At 43.3% G+C, this 16,985-nt stretch overlaps 1 protein-coding gene across 2 annotated transcripts in view; it reads left to right on the top strand.

Moving 5' to 3' along the window:
- The first annotated feature begins 1,846 nt into the window (after nt 1–1,846).
- LOC132398332 (thioredoxin reductase 1, cytoplasmic-like) overlaps nt 1,847–16,985 on the top strand; it is a 50,367-nt gene continuing 35,228 nt past the window's right edge. The window contains exon 1 of one of the 2 annotated variants that reach the window (XM_059977591.1): nt 1,847–1,970. The gene's annotated coding sequence lies outside the window, so the exon portion shown is untranslated. The other variant, XM_059977590.1, reaches the window with a different exon arrangement.

Below are 16,985 nucleotides of genomic sequence, written 5' to 3'. Positions count from 1 at the left end.
TCAGACAGGACATTGTCTGGCCCCCATAATCTGCATTTCCCATTCCCCATTTCCCCTGCAGTCCAACCATCGACCTATCTCAACTTGAGGCTCAGCAGTGATTTGTGGGTGGGAGAATCATAAGGTTTCACAATGCTCCAAGACCCTTATGTGGCCGGCCTCTCATCCAGAGTCCAAGCCCCCAAGTTCAAGGTAAAGCACCTGATGAGTTGCCTGGTAAAGGAGCTAAGTTTTTTATTGGACGGTACCTGGTGAGAGACAGAGAAGTCTTAAGGATCGAATTTCAGAAACTAGGGTATCATTCTGCATTATATTTCTTTATGAATGAACAGCCAGGTCTTAGGAGCAGCACCTCTACTGTAGATTGAAAACTGGGAGGGCAAGATCTTCAGTCCTTCAGTAATAGATGCACAGTCTTCCCTTCATGCATCTGGAACAGGTGGTATGCCACAAGGATGGAAACACCATCAATGTGGTCATCTTCAATATAAGATAATGAGAGGCAGAGGGATCTACTGCCTTCCTGCTGACCACAACAGGGAAAAGTCATCGTTGGCAACGCCCTCAGCCACCTCGCAATGATTGAGGAGATCTCCCTGATTACAGTGAAGACTCTGTGAGCAACCCATAATGTGATACAGCATGGAAACAGACCCTTTGCCCATCCATACTGTGCTCTCCATGACATGATCTGCACTGCCCAATGACTCCCAGAGGAATCAACAAATAACCTGCTGGAAATAGAACAACATCTTTTGGAGTGCAGGAATTGTTGATACTTTGGCTTAAAACCTTGCACCATTATGACACAGAAAGGGGCCATTTGGCCAATCAAGTCTATGCTAACACCTGGCAGTGCCATCCCCTCAGTCCCACTGGACTTTGTCTGTACCCCTGCTACACTTCAGACAGAAATGTCAGAAGCTATGCTACTATAAGTGATCTCAAGAAACACTCAGTGGCAACTTTATTAACTAAACCTCTGCTCTGCTCATTAATGCAAATAACTAATCGGGCAATCATGTGGCAGCAACTTAATGCATGAAAGCATTCAGCCATGGTCAAGAGGTTCATATGTTGTTCAGAACAAACATCAGGATGGGGAAGAAATGTGATCTGAGTGACTTGGACCATGGAATGATTGTTGGTGCCAGACAGGGTGGTTTGAGTATCAGAAACACCTGGTCCCATGGGATGTTCACGCACAATAGTCTCTGGAGTTTACAGAGAATGGTGCAAAGAAACAAAAACCATCCAGTGAGCGGCAGTTCTGTGAGCCAGACTGGTTTGAGCTGACAGTAACTCAAATATCCATGTGTTACAACAGTGGTGTGCAGAGGAGCATCTCTGAATGCTCAACATGTTGAACCTTGAAGTGGATGGGCTATGGCAGCATAAGGTAGATAAATGTAAACAGAGAGTTGAAATTGAGATGAAGAGCTAAACATTATTTTTAAGGAAAGGCTTTCATGGCTATTTTCAATTACTATAAAGATCATAAGACATAGGAACAGAATTAGGCCATTTGGCCCATTGAGTCTACTCTGCCATTTCACCATGGCTAGCTTATTATTCCTCTCAACCCCAATATTTCTTCCTTCTTCTGATAACTATTATCGCCATGACTAATCAAGAACCAATCAACCTCCACTTTAAATATACAGTACACAATGACTACAGCCGCCCGCGGCAATGAGTTACACAGATTCACCCTCCCCGACTTAAGAATTTCCTCCTTATGACTGTTCTAAATGCCTATCATTGTAGTCTGAGACTGTGCCCTTTGGTCTCCCACTCCCCCACTCTAGGAAACATGTAATTCATTGGACTTAGACTCTGAATGATTCTGCAGAAATTTCAGCTCCATCATGTCCCTATAATTAAACCCAACGTGATCTTGGCCATAACGACGTTACTTGACGGTGCTTAACTTACAGAGGGCGGTGAAAAGTTGAACGGAATGACGTAAGGTTAGAAGCTCCTCCTTTGACGGATTTTCAACATCCTGATGTAAAACGTTGTGTCCGCCTCACTTGCCATTATTCTGCCCGTAACCTTGTAGTGCGTTGTGAGGCATCTGCGAGGCGTAGGGCACATCGGTTCTAGAGGCTGGCACGGAAATCCACAGGTAGCCTTTTAAAAACATCTTGGGGTCTGTGGGACCGAGTTAACGCGGGTGCAAGTCAGTATAGTTGGTGTTTATGGTTCGCTGCAGTAAAATCCTAACTGGGTCGATAGGTTTCTTTCCCTCCACCTCCCGCCCAAGAAACTATTTTCAGCGTGGAATTTCGGAGAGAGAAGGACCGGTTAAGCGGCATATCTAGCAGTTTTGGGCACCGGCTAAGCGGCGTGCCCAGCAGTTTTGGGCACTGGTTAAGCGGCGTGCCCAGCAAGGTTAATAGGCTCGGATTCACTGGTGCAGGGCGGTAATGTTAAATATCTCGGTCGGTGTGTGCTCCAGTGAGGGCTGTTGAGGGAAAAAAGAGGACTTTCACAGAAATCTCTCTGTGAAATGGGAAACCTAGTTATTGTTCTTCTTTTAAGCGTGTCTTCTACCTGTGTAACATGATCCACTATGAGCCTTGATAGCATCTGCCTTAAGGCCAAATCTGTCTTTTTGTTAAATCATTCAAAGCATTCTTTACTCTAGTTAGTAGAAAGATATTCCCCCCATGAGCCAGATCGAATGTTCGTGGGAATGATTTAAATTTCCTTTTTTTTGCATTTAAATTTGCAAAAAAAAAATCTCTAAGATTAACTGCATGATTTTTTTCGGATTTAATTTTCTCTCCACCCACTTTTTTCCTCTCTGGGAAGACGACATTGAACTGGAGAGGCTCAAACACGGGAAATGCTGGAAATCCAAGCAACTACCCTTCCTGCTGAGTTCCTCCAGCATTTTGTGTGTGTTCATTGAACTGGAGAATAAAGAGGATCTGACGATGTTAGCGGGACCGAAGGGCTTGGGTTGTAAAAGAAAGCAGAATAGATAGGACTTTTTGTTTCCTCCCCGGGTTGTAGGATGCTGGGAGATGGCTTTAGACTTTTAAATATTGATGAGCATAGAAAAGATGAATAGGCCTTTCCCCGGGCAAGAGTCCAAAGCTGGAGGGTACAGGTTTAACGAGAGAAGAGGAAAAAGTTAAACAGGGATCGAGAGGCGAGCTTTTCCTTCACATGGATAGTAAGTATATGGAACCAGTTGCTAGAGTGGTGGAGCTGGTATAATCATAATGTTTTAAAAGATATTTGGTCAGGAAATGTTTCAAGCAACATGGGACAAGACCAGATCCACAACTAAGTCAGCAAAGACCATTTGTGGAATTCATTGCCACAGATACCTGTACTCCAAGGTTGAAACGTCTAATTAGATTAGATTATGAGGACACTCAGTCTTTGTTTATTGTCATTTAGTAATGCATGCATTAAGAAATGATACAATGTTCCTCCAGTATGATATCACAGAAACACAAGAACATGCATTGAAGGTGAAAGGGGGTAGGTTCAAGGGAGGTGTGAGGGTTAATTTTTTTTACTCAAGAGTGGTGGGTGCCTGGAATGCACTGCCTGGTCTGGTGGTAGAGGCTTTTAAGAGATAGGCACACGGATGTAAGGAAGATGGAGGGATATAGACATGATGATAGGAGAGATTAGTGTTTGGGTGTTTTTTGAATTACTTTTTAGCTGCTTCAGCGCAACATTGTGGGCTGAATGGCCTGTTCCTGTGCACTGTACTCTTTCATTGGGTATATGTAAAGCAGAGGTTGATAGGTTCTTGAGTAGTCAAAGGTTATGGGGAGAAGGCAAGAGAATGGTGTTGAGAGGGATAATAAATCAGCCATATTGGAATGGTGGAGCGGACTCACTGGGCCAAATGGCCTAATTCTGCTCTTATGCCTTACGGGCTGAAGAGCTTTTTTCTCTGCTGTATAACTCTGATTCTACTGATATAAAATGCAACTCTAAAATGAAGGGAATTTTTCTCAACAGGAGATTGAAGAGAGATTTAACAATCAAACACGAGGAAATCTGCAGATGCTGGAAATTCAAACAACACACACAAAATGCCGGTGGATCACAGCAGGTCAGGCAGCATCTACAGGGAGAAGCGCTGTCGACGTTTCGGGCTGAGACCTGACAAAGTCCTGACGAAGGGTCTCGGCCCGAAACGTCGACAGTACTTCTCCCTGTAGATGCTGCCTGGCCTGCAGTGTTCCACCAGCATTTTGTGTGTGTTGTTTAGAGATTTAACAATGTTCGGTTTGATAATGGGTACGGGGAAGTGCTCCTACTTGTTGGGTTAAGGATGCTGACATTAAAATAGTTAGCAAGAAACCTGATCAGCAGTTCAGAGGGCTGGTTAACCAAAGAGTGGTGAGAATGTGGAAGTTATTCCCATGGGGAGCAGTTGTGGTCAGGAGAGCACTTGAGGATGTTTGACAAGTAAATAAAGGTGGGGGGGGGAAGTGATGGGGTTAGAAGATGAGTGGAGCATAAATGGCAAAGTAAAATGTATTATGTATATGTTACCACTTAACCCACTTTCTTGCAGGCACTTACAGAAAAATAAAGGAAGTATATTAGAATTTATGAAAAACTATATATAAGGATACACAACAAATGTGCAAAAGAAGACATTGCGCAAATAAAAAAAAAACCGAGAATGTGTTGTAAAGATTTCTTAAACATGAGTTTGTAGAATCAGTTCAGAGTTATGGTGAATGAAGAAATCCATGTTGGTTCCGGAGCCTGATGGCTGTTGGTTAATAACTGTACCTAAACCTGAAGCTGTGGGATCCAATGATTCTATACCTCTTACCCGATCAGAACGGACTAGTTGGGCTGAATGGTCTTGTCTGGCCTATATATCCCATGATGGAAGTGAATGGATTGTCTTTGTAGTTACAACTGAAGACTTGAACATTTATTCCTACTTGAGTCCGTGGAATATTGAGGTGTTTACAATGTGCAGCAGATGTATCCGTGCTCGTTTGCCACTAAGTCGCCTATAGGTCAAACTACCTTTGTGATGCAAACACAGGTAGAATTATATTTGCAGTTATATTTTGTCTTGTGTACTATGTGTGATTGTATGTTTTGTGGGTGCACTGTGGTCCAGAGGGATGTTGTTTCATTTGGTTGTATATGTACAGTTAGAAGACAATGAGTTTAAACTTGAGCTTTTCAGTGTATGCAAAGTTTTGCAATAGTTTTTTTTTGTTTGCTACCTGCTCTTTTGGTCTGCTGTAGAAAGACCAGGAGACTTGTTAACAGTACCCTGGCACAGTAGTAAGGTGGTTAGTGTGATGCATTGCAATAGTGATCAAACAGAAGATCAGGGTTCAATTCCTGTTTGTATGTTTTCCTCATGACTGTGTGATATTTCTCCGGATGCTCTGGTTTATTCCCACATCCCAAAGATGTATGGATTAAGGTTAGTAAGTTGTGGGCATGCTATGTTGGCACCGGAAGCATGGCAATGTTTCTGGGCTGCCCTCAGCACATCCTCAGACTTTGATGCAAAACAATGTATTTCATGATGTTTTAAAGTACATATGACAAATGAAGCTAATGTTTTAATGTATCTTTCTGAGCACTTGCACAAAGTTGAGTTCAAAGTAAATTTATTATCAAGATGCATATGTCACCATATACAACCCTGAGATTCATTTTCTTGTAGGATACTCTAAATCTATAGAATAATAATGATACAGAATCAGTGAAGGACCACACCAACTGGGGTGTTAAACCACTGTGCCAAAAGCAACAAAGTGTGCAAATACAAAAAGTAATAATAATAAATGAGCAATTAATACTGAGATGAAGTGTCATTGAAAGTGAGTCCATTGGTTGTGGGAACATTTTCAATGATGGGGCAAGTGAAGTTATCCCATTTGGTTCAAGAGCCTGATGGTTGAGGGGTAATAACTGTTCCTGAACTGGTGGTGTGATTCCTGAGGCTTCTGTACCACCTCTCCAATGACAGCAGGGAGAAGAGAGCATGACCTGGGTGGTGGGGTCCTTGATGATGGATGCTATATTCCGGAGTCAGTGTGTCATGTCAATGAGCTCAGTGGTGAGGAGGGCTTTACCTGTGACGGACTGGGATGTACCCACTATATTTTGTAGGTTTTTCTGTTCAGGGGGCAAACCATTGAAAGGAAAACTGAATTTAATGAGATTAATGATTAGCTTTATTTGTTGCATGTACAAAACATGGTGCAAACCTCTCACTGGGCTCATTTACAAACTGGGTTTGTTAGCTAACTCTGCTGCACAACCTCATGACTCTGCAACAGAAGGCAGCCTTCCATAAGCAACACACATCCAGGGTCACAAACATAGTGAATGCTGTTTAAATTCTGCCTCGTGCATTGTTCACCAGAAAAATCACAGATCGTACACCAGCATAAAATTACAAAGGAAGTATATTTATCAATACTTTTAAACAAATAGTTATCAGAAATGAAAAATAAAAGAGCTTATTAGAGTTAAACCAGTACAAATGTGTACATGAACATTGGAGCTCATTTCTGGATTAGTTGGGTGTATTGCTTTACTCGTGCATTGAACCCACATCCTGCATGAACAACACCAGCCACAGTTCGAACTTCCCACAAAGACCATCTCAAATGAATTGGCAAACTCGGGAGTATTGGCACATCCTCCTTGGAACCATTCGTCTGCACAAAGTGCTTCTTACAACAGGGTCTCTCCTTCAAACAACATTCTGCAAGCATCTTCCCCTGTGCTCTGCACTGCAGCCCCTAACAAAAGGCCCCGAACCAGATTACTGCCATTCAGAAATCTGATCCCGCCCAGCTCTCTCAAGTCTTCCATCGCATTCCACTGGGCAGAAAGTTTCAACATATACCAAGACAACCCCAACTGGCTGACACAACATTTCTAAGTTGGACAACATGGCTCCTTTATCTTTAGCTGAAGCCAAAACACTCTCTTACTAACAGGACACACTACATTTACAGAAAACTGCTAAAAATAAAAATACCTCATAGCATAGCAATAAAAATCTTAGCCTGGGCATTACAATAATGAAATGTTACTTCTGTCAACAACCAACACAATTAGAGGATGTGCTGGAGACATTCTACAAGTACCAGCATGCTTCTGGTGCCAACATAACATGCCCACAACTTACTAAACCTAACTCCTCTGCTTTTATAAAGTGCCAGGAAACTGGAGATCCCAGAGGAAACCGTAAGAAATGGGAGCAGAGTTAGGTCATTTAGCTCATTGAGTCTCCATCATTAGATCATGGCTGATTAATTTTCATTCTTAACTTCATTCTCTTGCCTTCCCTCCATTGATGCCCTTACTAATCAAGAACTTCTGCTTTAAATATACCTATCTCCCCTTATCATGATATTCGTGGTAGGATGGAGTTGCATCTCTACCACAAGAAGTGTAAGGTGCTCCTTCCCTCCACTAGCCTGCAGGTCACCCTTGGGCAATGTGTAGCACCTGCTTAGCCCCCAATCAGTGTCACGTGAAACCCTGGGAGCATGTGGAGCATATCACAAGTCCTTTTTATTTGACCACTGACACCAAGCAGATGATCTCTGACGAGTATTGATAACGGTTGGGGGTCACCTGTCTTGTAAAGATGTTGCCCGGAAGAAGGCAATGGCAAACTACTTCTGTAGAAAAATCATGGAAAGGCCATGATCACCCAAGTCATATGACACAGCGCATAATGGTGATTATGTTATGTTGATCACGGGGAGAGCATATGAACTCCTTACAGACAGCAGTGGGAATTGAATCCTGATCTTCTGACCACTGGCCCTATAAACTATTACATTGACCAGAATGCCGCCATGCTGCCCAATGCCAAAATGTCTTTGGAAGCTGAGGTTTGCAGCTTCAAAGGTACCACCAGGATCATGCCGCTGTCCCAGCAACCCACCTGCTGAATTGCTGGCAGATTGCGTGTTGCTCCAGATTCCAGCGCCTGTAGTCTATGGTATCTCCGTTTTACTGTCTCCCGCTGTGGACTGGAATGGCAAAGGTGAAGGAGTGAAATCCATGGTCTGCTAGGATGAGCACTAGGAGAAGTTGGCTCAAATTGGGATGTTTCCTAGTCGAATGTTTAACGTAGACAGAGATGTGAAACTTGCAGAGAAAGAAAATGTCTGGTAAACTGATGCCATTGATAATGAAGGGAGATTAGAGATTAGCTAGTATGTCAAACATAAATCAAAACACACTGTGACGTTTGTCATTTGTGTCAGTCACCAACACAGTCCAAGGATTCTGTGAGGGCAGCTTACAAATATTGCCATACTTACGGCACCAACGCAGCATGCCCTCAACTTACTAACCCTAACCTATACATCTTTGGAATGTGGGAGGAAACCAGAGCACCCGGAGGAAACCGATGGGGTCACAGGGAGACCACACAAACTCCTTACAGACTGTGGTGGGAATCAAACCCTGATCGCTGGTGCTGTAAAACTTCACGCTAACCATCACACTTGAAAGAATCTCGAGTTTACCATTGCTGGTGTCTTGTTTTTGTAGGTGGGGTAGAACCAGAGGAAAATTTAACCAATATTTTATGCCATTTTATGAAAGTTTTGGATTGTAATTTTGTTCAGATGCGCTGCTTTGATGCCTTCTGTATAAACGTTGTGGTAAATTGTTGAGTATTGCACTTACTGAGTGGTGAATTTTGCAATAACTATTGAGAAAGCAGAATGACTGGGCAGAAACCAATCCCTACAGAGGAACTTGAATGTTTTCAGATGACACAATGAAGGAGTGTTTTTGACACAAGATTCTGCAGAGGCTGGATATTTTGAGCAACACACAAAAATTGCCGGAGGAACTTAGCAAGTCGGGCAGCATTTATGGAGGAGCATGAACAGTCAACATTTTGGCTGAGAGACCCTTCCTCAGGACTGGAGAGGAAGGAGGCAAAAGCCAGAATAGAAGATGGGGGAGGGGAAAGGAATGCAAGGTAGCAGCTGAGACCAAGTGGGGAAGAGGAGGTGTGAGATGCAGTGAGGGGATAAGTGGAAGAGGTAAAGGGCTGAAGAAACGGGAAACTGATAGGAGATTAAAGAGGAGTTAGGGAACCAGAGAGAAGTGAGGGGCAGGTCAATGGGTTGGAAAGGTGAAGCAGAGGGTGAGAGTCCAGAATGGGGGAGAAACAAAAAGGTGGAGGTCTGGGTTTTGGGAAAACAAAGGGGAGTGGTTTGGGGAGAAATCGATATTCATGCCATCGGGTTGGAGACTATTTATTGAGATACAGTATGGAGTAGGCCTCTCCAGGTCTTTGAGCCACACCGCCCAGCAACCCCACAATTTAATCCTAGCCTGATCATGGGGACAACTTACAATGACCAATTAACCTGCTAGCCGGCTCGTCTTTGGAGTGGGAGGATACTGGAGCACCCGAAGGAAACCCACGAGGTCATGGGGAGTACGTACAAGCTCCTTACAGGCAGCAGCAGGCATTGAAACCGGGTCGCCTGTACTGTAAAGCGGTGTACTAACCACTACACTACCATGTGAGGTGTTGCTCCTCCAATTTGCATTTGGTCTCTTGATGGCCATAAAGGCCTGACATGTCTGTGTGAGAATGGGAAATGGAACTGAAGTGTTGTGGCAGATGGTGTGATGATGCTCAACAAAGCTCCCCGATCTACATCGGGTCTCACCAATGTAAAGCATGAGGCACCAGATGCTATGGATGATACTGACAGATTCTCAGGTGGAGTGCCCTGAATGGTGAAGAAGGAGGTGTAGAGGCAGGTGTAGCACTTAGCATGGTTGCAGAAGTGTCAGGAAGATTATCAGTGGGGAGAGATCAGTAGGCAGGGGAGCTGTGGAGAGAGTGATCCCTGCAGAAAGTTGGGGCTTGCGGGGGAGGGAAAGATGTGCCTGGTGTTGGAGATGGCAAATGATGTATTGGATGCAGAACTGAGGTACCCTCTTTGCTTGTGACGAGGTTGAGAGGGTAGATGTGGGAAGTTGAGGGCAGTACCAATAGTGGTGGAAGGAAGCTGCCATTATTCAGGAACAAAGGACAGATCAGATGTTCTCGAATAGAAAGTCTCATTCTGGGAAGAGATGGAGGAATGTAGGAGAGGAGTTCCAGAAACAGACCACAGGTGTAGAACAGCCTGGGGAATGGGCAACCAGCCCCTTGAACCTTCTCTGCCATTCAGTATGATCTGGATGATCCAGTCTTGACCTTTGCTACTTTCCCACTCTCCACATTCTCCTTAGACTTCCTTGTAATTTCAATGTCTGTCATTCACTATTTCTGGGAATGACGTATGAGGAGTGCTTGGATCCTCAACTCTTCTAGCAGAAATGTCCCTCCATGTCCACTTTATGCAAGTCTTTCAGTACTCAGTAAGTTCATCTTTCTGATCATCAAATACAGGCCCAGAGATGTTAAATGCTTCTCATGTTAAGCCTTTCTTCCTGGGATCATTCCTGTGAAGCTCCCAGGACCCTCTACAAAAAATCCCTCCTTAGAAATGGGCCCTAGATAGTTGATCACTTCTGAAACACTTTCCTCCTAGTTCTTGTGTTTCGATAAGATCACTTCTTGTTCTTCTGCTGCTGATAGCAACAGGTAAATTTCCAGTCCAGGTTTAGTGTTTGAGGTCAGCACTTGTTGATTTGGAAGTAGTTTTATTTTGCTGCCCCCACTTCCACTCTTGCCAAACCACTTCTACAGACTCTGAAAAGAAGTGGTTGTCGTGGTAATGCTGGTCCCAGCAGCCCCAGAAAACATCAAATGCTGAGGAAGGGGGGAGATAATGGAGATTGAAAGGCCAGTAACCTGAACACGTTTGTCAGTGAAATATTTTGGAAAGTGATAACAGATCAGAGTTGTTCTTCGGCCCACCACATCCATGCTGATTTCTTTGTCTATGGATGCTAATCCCATTTGCATACATTAAGACCATATCCTTCTCTGTCTTATCTATGTAAATTTAAAACTGTTAGCTTATTGTCGCATGCACTGAGGTACAGTGGAAAAACTTGGGTTTGCATGCCATCGGTGCCGATTGACAGTGTGTTGAGGTGATGTTTGGTTGCCTGTTAGATCTGACAATGACAGAAGAAATCTGTGTAAGAGTTTTTAAAGTGAAAAAGCCTTTGCACTGGTGCAGTTGTTACAGGGAACGTGCAGGCAGACAATAAGATGTAGGAATCAGATTTATCACTGCCTTGTACACTGTTTTACAGCCATAACGAGGTAGATTGTGAGGTCAGGAGTCCATCATGCCATGCCAGTGTGATGATCAGTAGTCTTCTAACAGTGGCATAGAAGCTGTCCCTGTGCCTGGTGGTACGAGCTTTCAGGAGTTTGTTTCTTCTGCCAAATGGAGGGCAGGAGGGGTATAGTATAGTAATTGTTACTGATTTCACCCCCTCTAGCAAAACATTCCAGATAACAGCCTGTTTTATTTTAGAATACTTCTTCCCTAAATCTATCTTTTAACCCTTCTTCCTCTCACACTAAACTTGTGTCCTCTTGTTTTTGGTACCGCTGCAGCAGCATAAAGATTTTGACTCTCAATCCTACACTCAGTAGTCACTTCATTAGGTCGGTCCTGTTGTAACGTGTGGTTATTTGAGTTACTGCCACCTTCCTGTCAGCTTGACCAGTCTTGCGATTCTCCTCTGACCTCTCATTTTTGCGCACAGAACTGCCACTTACTGGATTTTTTGTTTTTGTTTTTTGCATCATTCTCTGTAAGTTCTAGAGCAGGCATGGGCAAACTACGGCCCGCGGGCCATATGCGGCCCGTTAAGCTTTTTAATCCGGCCCGCAGAACTAGATGAAATTATATTAATAAACCTTTTTAACGTTTTTTCCCCGCAATTCTGGCGTTTTCCCAATAGATGACGCACTCTATATACATTGACCTTTGTTGAGGTCTATCGTATTACTCCACATTTGCGCTTTACTCTTTGTTCGGCTCGACCTATTTGTGAGAACAGGCGTTCAGCGTCATGAACATCAACAAAGCCAGCCACAGATCCAAGTTAACTGTCCAACACCTCAGATCCATCCTGAGAATCGCCACAACAAAACTAAATCCAGACTTTGATGCGCTGGCTAAAAAGGGAGACCAACAACACTGTTCCCACTGAAATTAAAAATAAGTTTCTTCGTTGTGTTATGTAAAAAATGCATTTGAAAATATTTTTTTCAATAAGCCTTACATGTTACATGTCATTTCTGTTAAGTGATAGACATGAGTAGTGCGCAGGTGCACGTACGTTCTCAAAATAAAAAATGCACTCCAGATCAAATAACGGGCTCCGCATACTGGCGCGCTGTCACTGTTCTGTCTTTGTGCTGGTCATTGTTGAGTTTTGGCACAGGGGACAATTGAATAAGAAGGAGCAGGACAAGTAGACCTGCATCTCCTACCGTTTTTGAAATAAAGACAGGCAGGAGGAGAGTGATGATGATAATATCTTGAAGGATAACAGAATTTTCAGTGCTTTAAAATAATAACTGTTACTATTAAAAAAAGCTGTATTTTATTCATTTAATTTTCAGTGTTTTAGAAGTCATTTCAATAAATAGCTAAATACCATGGGACTTCAAAGACAGATATTTTGTTGTAATGCATTTGTTCATTTTCAATTGAAATTAAAGCACATGTTTTCTACATATCCCATGATATTTTATTTTCTCTTATGAGGTGTATTACCAAAACACTCCGTTCATCTGCTCCTGGTCCGGCCCCCTTGTCAAATTTTAGAACCCTTTGTGGCCCGCAAGTCAAAAAGTTTGCCCACCCCTGTTCTAGAGACTGTTGTGTGTGAGAATCCCAGGAGATCAGCAGTTTCTGAGATACTCAAAGCACCCTGATTGGCACCAACAGTCTTTCCATGGTCCAAGACACTTCGTTCATATTTCATCCCCATTCTGATGTTTGATCTGAACAACAGCTGAACCTCTTGACCATGTCTGCATGCTTCTATGGAATTGAGTTGCTGCCACATGATTGGCTGATTAGATATTTGCATGAATGAGCAGGTGTACAGATGTACCCAATAAAATGGCCACTGAGTGTATGAATCAGGTTTATCACTATCTTGTATGACATGAAATTTGTTGTTTTGCAACCACAATGAGGTAGATTGTGTGGTCAGGAGCCCATCTTGCCACACTAGAGCAAATGATCAATAGTCCTTCAACAGGAGGATAGGAGCTGTCCTTGAGCCTGGTAGTATGAGCTTTCAGGATTTGGTATCTTCTGTCCAATGAGGACATAGGAGATGAGGAAGAGGAGATAGTGTAATAATTGTCACTAATTTCACCCCTCTAGCAAACCATTCCATATATTAACCCATTTGATATTAAAACACTTCCTCTCAAATCAGTCTTTGATTCCTTCCTATCCCCTCTTGTTTTTGATACCCTTGTTGCAGTAAAACGAATTTGGCACTCTGACCGTGAGATATAGGAGCAGAATTCGGCCTTTTGGCCCATCAGTTCTGCTCTGTCATTTCATCATGGCTAATCCAATTTGCCCCTTGGCCCCATCTACTACCTTCTCCCCATATCCCTTCATGGTCTGACCAATGGAGAATCTATCAATCTCTGCCTTAAATATACATAAAGACTTGGCCTGCTTCCACAGCCACCTGTGGCAATGGATTCCGCAGATTCACCGCGCTCTGGCTAAAGAAATTCCTCCTCACCTCAGTTCTAAAAGGATGCCCCTCTATTCTGAGGCTGTGCCCTCTGGTCTTAGACTCTCCCACCATAGAAAGCATCCACTCTATCAAGACCTTTCACCATTTGATAGGTTTCAATGAGGTCAGCCCCCATTCTTCTGAATTCCAGTGAATACAGATCCAGAGCCGTCAAACACTTTTCCTTTGAATCCTCTCCAATTTTAGCACATTCATCAAAGCTCTCGCTAGTCAAGAACCTGATCAACCTCCACTTTAAATATACCCAGTGTCTTGACTTCCATCCATGCTGTTTGTGGCAATGAATTCCATGGATTCATGACCCTCTGGCTAAAGAAGTTCCTCCTCATCTGTACTAACAAACAAAATGCTGGAGGAACTCAGCGGATCAGGCAGAATCTGTGGAAAGAAATAGAGTCAATGCTTCAGGCCAAGACCCTTCATCAGGACTATTAGTTTGTGTGTGTGTGAATTTCCAGCATCTGCAGAATCTTTTGTGTTAATGATTCTCCTCATCTCTGTTCTAAAGGGATGTCCTTCTAGTCTGAGGCTGTGCCCTCTAGTCCTGGACACTCTCACTATAGGTAACATCCTCCCCACATCCACTCCATCTCGTCCTTTCATAATCAGGTTTAATATCATTGGCATATGTCGTGAAATGTTATTTTGAGGTAGCAGTACATTGCAGTACATAATTTTTAAAAACTCAATTGCAATAATAGAAAATACTTAAAAATAAATTAAATAAGTAATGCAAAAAAAAGAAAAAGATTGTACCAGGGTTTATTGTCCATTCAGAAATCTGATGGCAGTGGGGAAAAGCTCGTCCTAAAGTATTGAGTGTCTTCAGGCTCCTTGATGGTACCAATAAGAAGAGTGCATGTTCTGGGTGATGAGGGTCCACAATGACGGATGCTGCCTGGATAGATCGTCAGAGATGTTGACACCAGGAATCCGGAGCTGCTCACCCTTTCCACCGCTGATCCTTCAATGAGGACTAGTGTATGTTCCCTCAATCCCACCCCCGCTTCCTGAAGCCCACGGTGTCAGTAAGAGCAAAGATTAAGTGCAGGGTTATTGCTGGACACCACTCAACCAGCTGATCTGTCTCACTCTTGTACACCTCCTAGTCACCATCTGAAATTCTGCCAATAGTTATGTGTAATTGGCAAGTTTCAGGTATGTCTAGCCACATGGTTGTGGGTGTAGAGAGAGTAGAGCAGTACGCTAAGCATGCATTCTTTAGGTACACCAGTGATGATTGTCAGTGAGGAGGAGATGTTATTTCTGATTCACACAGACTGTGGTGTCCTGATGAGGAAATCAAGGGTCCTTTTGCAGAGAGAGGTGCAGAGGCCCAGGTTTTGGAGCTTGTTGATTAGAACTGAGGGTATGATTGTGTTGAGTACTGAGCTGTAGTCAATAAACAGCAGCCAGATGTACAAACTGCAGCAGGTCCGGGTCCTTGCTTAGGCAGGAGTTGATTTTGGCCATGACCAACCTCTCAAAGCACTTCTTCATAGTAGATGCGAGTGCAACTAGGCGATAGTTGTTGGAGGCAACTCACCCTGCTCTTGGGTACTGGTATGATTGTTGTCCTTATGAAGCAAGTGGACGTCTCCGACTGCAGCAGTGAGAGATTGAGGATGTCCTTGAACATTCCCACTAGTTGGTTGGCGCAGGTTTTCAGTGCCCTACCAAGGCCTTGTGAGAATTCACCTCAAGAAAGATGTTCTGACATCAGCCTTTGAGACAGATTACAAGGTCACCAGATGCTGCAGAGATTCACACAGGTGTAGTTTGATTCTCTTAATCAAAGCGTGCATAAAAGGTGTTTACCTCGACTATGAGGCCAGGGCAGTATTTGATAGGTTTCAATGAGACCCTCCCTCATTCTTCTAACCTCTAGTGAGGTCATCAAAGCCCTAGACAGCTAGCCAAATATTTTTCCCAGGGTAGAAATGTCAATTCATAGAAGACGGACATTTGAGGTGGTGGGGTCGGGATTATTTTTTACATAGTAGTGGATGCTTGAAATGGACTGCCAGGGTTAGTGCTGGAAGTAGCGATGAATCTGGAGGGATATGGATCATTGGCAGGCAGAAGATATTTTGTTTAATATGATGTCTTGGGCCAAAGGGCCTATTTGGAGAACTGTTCTATGTTCTATTGTCAAACTGAGCACATAAGAGGCTGTGAGTAATGTATCAGTGTGGATAGATAATTGTTTAAGAATTTTAATTGGGATACTATAACAGATGGGGTGCCATAAGGATGCCTTGGTTTGCAAGCAAATGTATGACTTGGTTGATGTGACAAAGACTTTCTAAATCACTGAGAACAGGTTGGGGTCTTCATATCTGCGTTAATCCTGTAAATTTATCTAATGTCTGTCTGCATTTGGCTTAACACTAAGATGAAATGGAGTTTCATAAAAACAGTACAGGCCCTTTGGCCCACAATGTTGTGCAGACCTTTTAACCTACTCCGAGATCAATCTGCCCTTTCCCTCCCCCACAGCCCTCTATTTTTTTCATCCATTTCTTGACTGAGCCGTGGATCTTTCGAATGCTCAGTTCTGGTGCGTTGTCTATGTTGAGTCATCAAATATATTCAAAGCTGAGATTTCTATTGGAGTGATTGGGAACTTGTGATTCTGTGGTACAGACTGTAATGCGGAGAACAGAAAGAGGATCAGCACAATCACAGATGCAACAAGCTCAATGGGCTGAATGGCCTACTGTTCTTCGAAACCAACCTCCCTCCTGAAGTCATTCTCCCTCACTTTCAAGGACATTTTTATCTCGAGTTCTCGGTATTATTTGGATAATTTGTCTCTTCCACATTGCTTGCTTGTCAGTCTGTGTAATTTTTCATACTTTCTATTGTATTTATTTCCTGTAAATGTCTGTCAGAAAATTAATCTCAAGGTAGTATTTGGTAACATGAATGTACTTTGATAAACTTTAGTTTGACTTTGACTCCTCTACATCGCTGGTTTATCTTCAAGCTACATCACTACATGGTACGGAAACTGCACTGCGGCTGACAGGAAGACCCAACGGTGGGTGGTCAAAATGGCCCAAAGCATCACCGGCCATCAAGGAAAGGTGCTGGAAGAGAGTTAGTAACATCATGGGGGATCCCAACCACTCTGCTCATCGACTGTTTGCAAGATCCACTCCAGGACCATCAGACTCAAAAAAAACGGATCCTTTCCCCAAGCAGTAAAGCTGATCAACACCTCCACTCACTAACCCACCTCTCCAGACCCACAACCACCA

Source organism: Hypanus sabinus, chromosome 8, assembly GCF_030144855.1.
Source record: "Hypanus sabinus isolate sHypSab1 chromosome 8, sHypSab1.hap1, whole genome shotgun sequence".
Classification (NCBI taxonomy): Eukaryota; Metazoa; Chordata; class Chondrichthyes; order Myliobatiformes; family Dasyatidae; genus Hypanus; species Hypanus sabinus.
The sequence above is the reverse complement of the archived record's forward strand: the minus strand, read 5'-3'. Positions and strand labels throughout refer to the sequence as shown.